The sequence below is a fragment of the Arachis hypogaea genome, chromosome 20 (genome assembly GCF_003086295.3).
Source record: "Arachis hypogaea cultivar Tifrunner chromosome 20, arahy.Tifrunner.gnm2.J5K5, whole genome shotgun sequence".
Taxonomy (NCBI): domain Eukaryota; kingdom Viridiplantae; phylum Streptophyta; class Magnoliopsida; order Fabales; family Fabaceae; genus Arachis; species Arachis hypogaea.
The window spans coordinates 47,576,634-47,582,003 of NC_092055.1; the positions used below are offsets into that span (position 1 = coordinate 47,576,634).

General features: G+C 38.5%; 1 non-coding gene across 1 annotated transcript; it reads left to right on the forward strand.

The window, feature by feature from the left end:
• The first annotated feature begins 212 nt into the window (after nucleotides 1-212).
• Nucleotides 213-320, forward strand: LOC112787559 (small nucleolar RNA R71). Its single transcript, XR_003194965.1, has one exon. It is a non-coding gene; the product is annotated as a small nucleolar RNA R71 (small nucleolar RNA).
• The last annotated feature ends 5,050 nt before the right edge of the window (nucleotides 321-5,370 follow it).

Below are 5,370 nucleotides of genomic sequence, written 5' to 3' on the forward strand. Positions count from 1 at the left end.
TCAATAACTCCCTTCCTCATAGGCGTCCCATTATTCACAGGATTCCTTTCAGAAGTGTACATGAACTGGTTATTTGCAACTATGTCAACGAGTTCTTGATCTTCTGCAGGAGTTTTCTTTAGGTGAATGGATCCACTTGCAGAATGGTCCAGTGACATCTTTGATAGCTCAGACAGACCATCATAGAATATATCCAGGATGGTCCATTCTGAAAGCATGTCAGAAGGACACTTTTTGGTCAGTTCCTTGTATCTCTCCCAAGCTTCATAGAGGGATTCACCTTCTTTTTGTCTGATGGTTTGAACATCCACTCTAAGCTTTTGAGGAGGAAAGAACTTGGCTAAGAAAGCCGTGACCAGCTTATCCCAAGAGTTCAGGCTATCTTTAGGTTGAGAGTCCAACCATACTCTAGCTCTGTCTCTTACAGCAAACGGGAAAAGCATAAGCATGTAGACCTCGGGATCAACCCCATTGGTCTTAACAGTATCTCAGATCTGCAAGAACTCAGTTAAGAACTGAAAAGGATCTTCAGATGGAAGTCCATGAAACTTGCAGTTCTGTTGCATTAGAGAAACTAATTGAGGTTTAAGCTAAAAATTGTTTGCTCCAATGGCAGGGATTGAGATGCTTCTTCCATGTAAATTAGAATTAGGTGTAGTAAAGTCACCAAGCATCTTCCTTGCATTGTTATTATTTTCGGCCATGTTGTCTTCTTTTTCGAAAGTTTCTGTCAGATTTTCTCCAGAGAGTTGTGCTTTAGCTTCCCTTAGCTTCCTCTTCAGAGTCCTTTCAGGTTCAGGATCAGCTTCAACAAGAATGTTCTTATCCTTGTTTCTGCTCATATGAAAAAGAAGAAAACAGAAAAGAAAATATGGAATCCTCTATGTCATAGTATAGAGATTCCTTTATGTGAGTATAAGAATAGAAGAATAGAAGAAGAGAAATTCAAATACCAAGGGGAAGAGAGGGTTCGAATTTTGAGATAAAGAGGAGTGTTAGTAAATAAATAAATAAATAAATAAATAAATAAATAAATAATTAGAAGGAGATGAGAGAGAGGGAATTGCGAAAATTAATTAAATTAAAAATAAAATTTAAAGTTAAATTTCAAAAATTAAAATTGAAATCAAGTTAAATTAAAAATTAAAACAATTAGTTAATAAAAAAGAAATTTGAAAAAGGGGGAAGGAATTTTCGAAAATTAGAGAGATAATTAGTTAGGTAGTTTTGAAAAAGATATGATTGAAACAAAAAGATAAGATTGATTGAAAAGGATTTGAAAATCAATTTGAAAAGATAAGAAGTTAGAAAAGATTTTGAAATTGATTTTGAAAAAGATGTGATTGAAATTTAAAAAGATGTGATTGAAACAAAAAGATAAGATTGATTGAAAAAGATTTGAAAAAGAAATTTAAAAATATTTAATTTTGAAAATTAATGTTGATTACTTGACTAACAAGAAACTAAAAAGATATGATTCTAGAGTTTAAAGATTGAACTTTTCTTACTAGGCAAGTAACAAACTTAATATTTTTGAATCAATCACATTAATTGTTAGCTTTAAATTCGAAAATATGGAATAAAAATAAGAAAAATATTTTTGAAAATCATTTTGGAATTTTAAAAAATTATCAAAGAAAAATGAGAAAGATTTGATTTTTGAAAAAGATTTGAAAAAGATAAAATTTTTAAATTGAAAATTTGATTTGACTCATAAGAAATAACTAAATTTTAAAAATTTTTGACTAAATCAAATCAAATTTTCGAAAATTATGAGTGAAAAAGGGAAAGATATTTTTTTTATTTTTGAATTTTCAATGAAGAAAGAGAAAAACAACCCAAAGACTCAATGCATGAAAGTTTTGGATCCAAACAAATGATGTATGCAAGAACACTATGAATGTCAAGATGAACACCAAGAACACTTTGAATGTCAAGATGAACACCAAGAACCTTTTTTTTTGAAAAAATTTTCAAGAAAAAAAAACATGCAAGACACCAAACTTAAAAAATTTTTGTTCTTTAGACATTAATAATTCAAGAATGCATATGAAAAACAAGAAAAGACACAAAACAAGGAAATATGAAGATCAAACAAGAAGACTGGCCAAGAACAACTTGAAGATCATGAAGAATGCAATGCATGAAATTTTTGAAAATAATTTTTAGAAAATTAAAAAGATGCAATTGACACCAAACATAAAACTTGACTCTAGACTCAAACAAGAAACACAAAAAATATTTTTGATTTTATGATTTTATAAATTTTTTTTGAAAAGAAAACGACAAGAAAGTTACCTAATCTGAGCAACAAGATGAACCGTAAGTTGTCCAAACTCGAACAATCCCCGGCAACGGCGCCAAAAACTTGGTGTGCGAAATCGTGATCATTCCTTCCTTGGTAACGGCGCTAAAAACTCAATATGCACGTTCATGTTCTTAATTCTGTTTCACAACTTCGTACAACTAACCAGCAAGTGCACTGAGTCGTCCAAGTAATAAACCTTACGTGAGTAAGGGTCGATCCCACGGAGATTATCGGCTTGAAGCAAGCTATGGTTACCTTGTAAATCTCAGTCAGGCGGATTAAACTGATTTTATGAATTGATAAGTAAAAGATAAATAAAATATAAAATAGGATAGTGGTACTTATGTAATTCATTGGTGAGAATTTTAGATAAGCATATAGAGATGCTTTCGTCCCTCTGAACCTCTGCTTTCCTGCTGTCTTCATCCAATCCTTCCTACTCCTTTCCATGGCAAGCTGTATGTTGGGCATCACCGTTGTCAATGGCTACTTCCCGTCCTCTCAGTGAAAATGGTCCAAGATGCTCTGTCACGACACGGCTATTCATCTGTCGGTTCTCGATCATACTGGAACAGGATCCATTGATCCTTTTGCGTCTGTCACTACGCCCAGCACTCGCGAGTTTTAAGCTCGTCACAGCCATCCCTTCCCAGATCCTACTCGGAATACCACAGACAAGGTTTAGACTTTCCGGATCTCAGGAATGGCCATCCATGGGTTCTAACTTATACCACGAAGACTCTAATATCTCAGACTCGGTCCCCTGTATTAGATATCCAAGAGATATCCATTCAATCTAAGGTAGAACGGAGGTGGTTGTCAAGCACGCGTTCATAAGTGAGAATGATGATGATTGTCACGATCATCACATCCATCATATTGAAGTGCGAATGAATATCTTAGAAGCGGAATAAGTTGAATTGAATAGAAAAATAGTAGTACTTTGCATTAATCTTTGAGGAACAGCAGAGCTCCACACCTTAATCTATGGTGTGTAGAAACTCTACCGTTGAAAATACATAAGTGATAATGGTCCAGGCATGGCCGAATGGCCAGCCCCCATGAAAGTCTAAGATAGCATAAAACTGATCAAAAGATCCCAAGATCTAAATACAATAGTATAAAGTTCTATTTATACTAAACTAGTTACTAGGGTTTACAGAAATGAGTAAATGATGCAGAAATCCACTTCCGAGGCCCACTTGGTGTGTGCTTGGGATGAGTATTGAGCTTTACACGTGTAGAGGTCTTTCTTGGAGTTGAACGCCAGTTTGTAACCTGTTTCTGGCGTTTAACTCCACTTTGCAACCTGTTTTTGGCGTTTGACTCCAGAATGCAGCATGGAACTGGCGTTCAATGCCAGTTTACATCGTCTAAACTCAGGCAAAGTATGAACTATTATATATTTCTGGAAAGCCCTGGATGTCTACTTTCCAACGCGATTGAGAGCGCACCATTTGGAGTTTTGTAGCTCCAGAAAATCCATTTTGAGTGCAGGGAGGTCAGAATCCAACAGCATCTACAGTCCTTCTTCAACCTCTGAATCTGATTTTTGCTCAAGTCCCTCAATTTCAGCTAGAAAATACCTGAAATCATAGAAAAACACACAAACTCATAGTAAAGTCCAGAAATTTTAATTTTAATTAAAAACTAATAAAAATATACTAAAAACTAACTAAATCACACTAAAAACTATGTAAAAACAATGCCAAAAAGCGTATAAATTATCCGCTCATCACCTTCCCTATAACCTTATCAGGGCCGGAAATTCGTCGGTTCAACGCCCTTTCCCAGGGCTCTGTAACCACCTTGGCCGACATTAGTTGGGCCTTCTTGGCTCAATTCACCACAAGAATCACTGAGGCAAAGCACCCGATTAATTTGCTGGGGGTAACTCAAAGGATCGGCGAGCTGACTCAGAAGTACCTGGACAGGTTCAACGACGAGTGTTCAGAGATCGACGGCCAACCCGATTCGGTGGCCAGCTTGTGCTTGACAAACAGATTACTGAATGAGGATTTCAGAAAGTATCTTACCACCAAGCCTATATGGACAATGCAAGAGATTCAAAATGTCGGCAGGGAGTACATCAATGATGAGGAAGTCAACCAGGTTGTCGCGGCCAATAAGCGGCAGCCCGCCTACTCAAGTGTTCGCCCGCCCGGTAGCAGGGAAAGGTCAAAGGAGCACTCCAAAGACGGAGCGCCTGCTAAAACCTTCAAACCCTTCCCCGGGTAGGAAAATTCACCAACTACACCCCCTAGCAGCTCCAATCATTGAAGTCTATCAACAGATCACAGACAAGGGCATCTTGTCAAAGCCCCGACAACTCAAGGACAGGACGAAAGGAAACAAAAGCCTTTATTGCGACTACCACAAGGGCTATGGCCGCAAGACCCAAGACTTCTTCGACCTGAAGGACGCTATGGAACAGGCCATTCAGGAAGGAAAGTTGGCCGAATTCTCCCACCTTATCAAGGAACCATGGAGGCGGGATCATGATCGATCCAGCGAAGACAAAGGCCGTGCTGTAAAACAGAGGCGAGAGCCCGAGGAGGATAATGAGCGCGGCCTCATTGTGGTAAATGTGGTAGTCGGTAGAGATGCTCCCCCAAGATCGAAGTCGACTAGCAAGAAGGACGCCAAAGTCTTATCTATGTCCTCAGGCTCCATGCCATGCGCCCGGAGGGTACCGTCGAAATCATTTGGCCCCGAAGACCAATGGGTTGATGACGTGACGGAGAACCCTCCGATGGTGATTACAGCTAGGGTAGGAACCGGCATAGTGAAACAGATCCTGGTAGATACGGGAGCTGATTCAAACATCATGTTCCATAATGTGTTTGATGCTTTGGGCCTATGGGATGCCGACTTGAGGGGCCACCAACATGGCGTGGTCGGTCTAGGGGATAATTTCATCAAGCCTGATGGAGTAGTTTCCCTCCCGATCTCCATAGGCGGAGGCCGGGGGAAGAGATCCCTAATGGCGGAGTTCGTTGTCCTGAGAGACTCCATGGCCTACAACCTCATCTTAGGAAAGAAAACTATCAACGAGTTTGGAG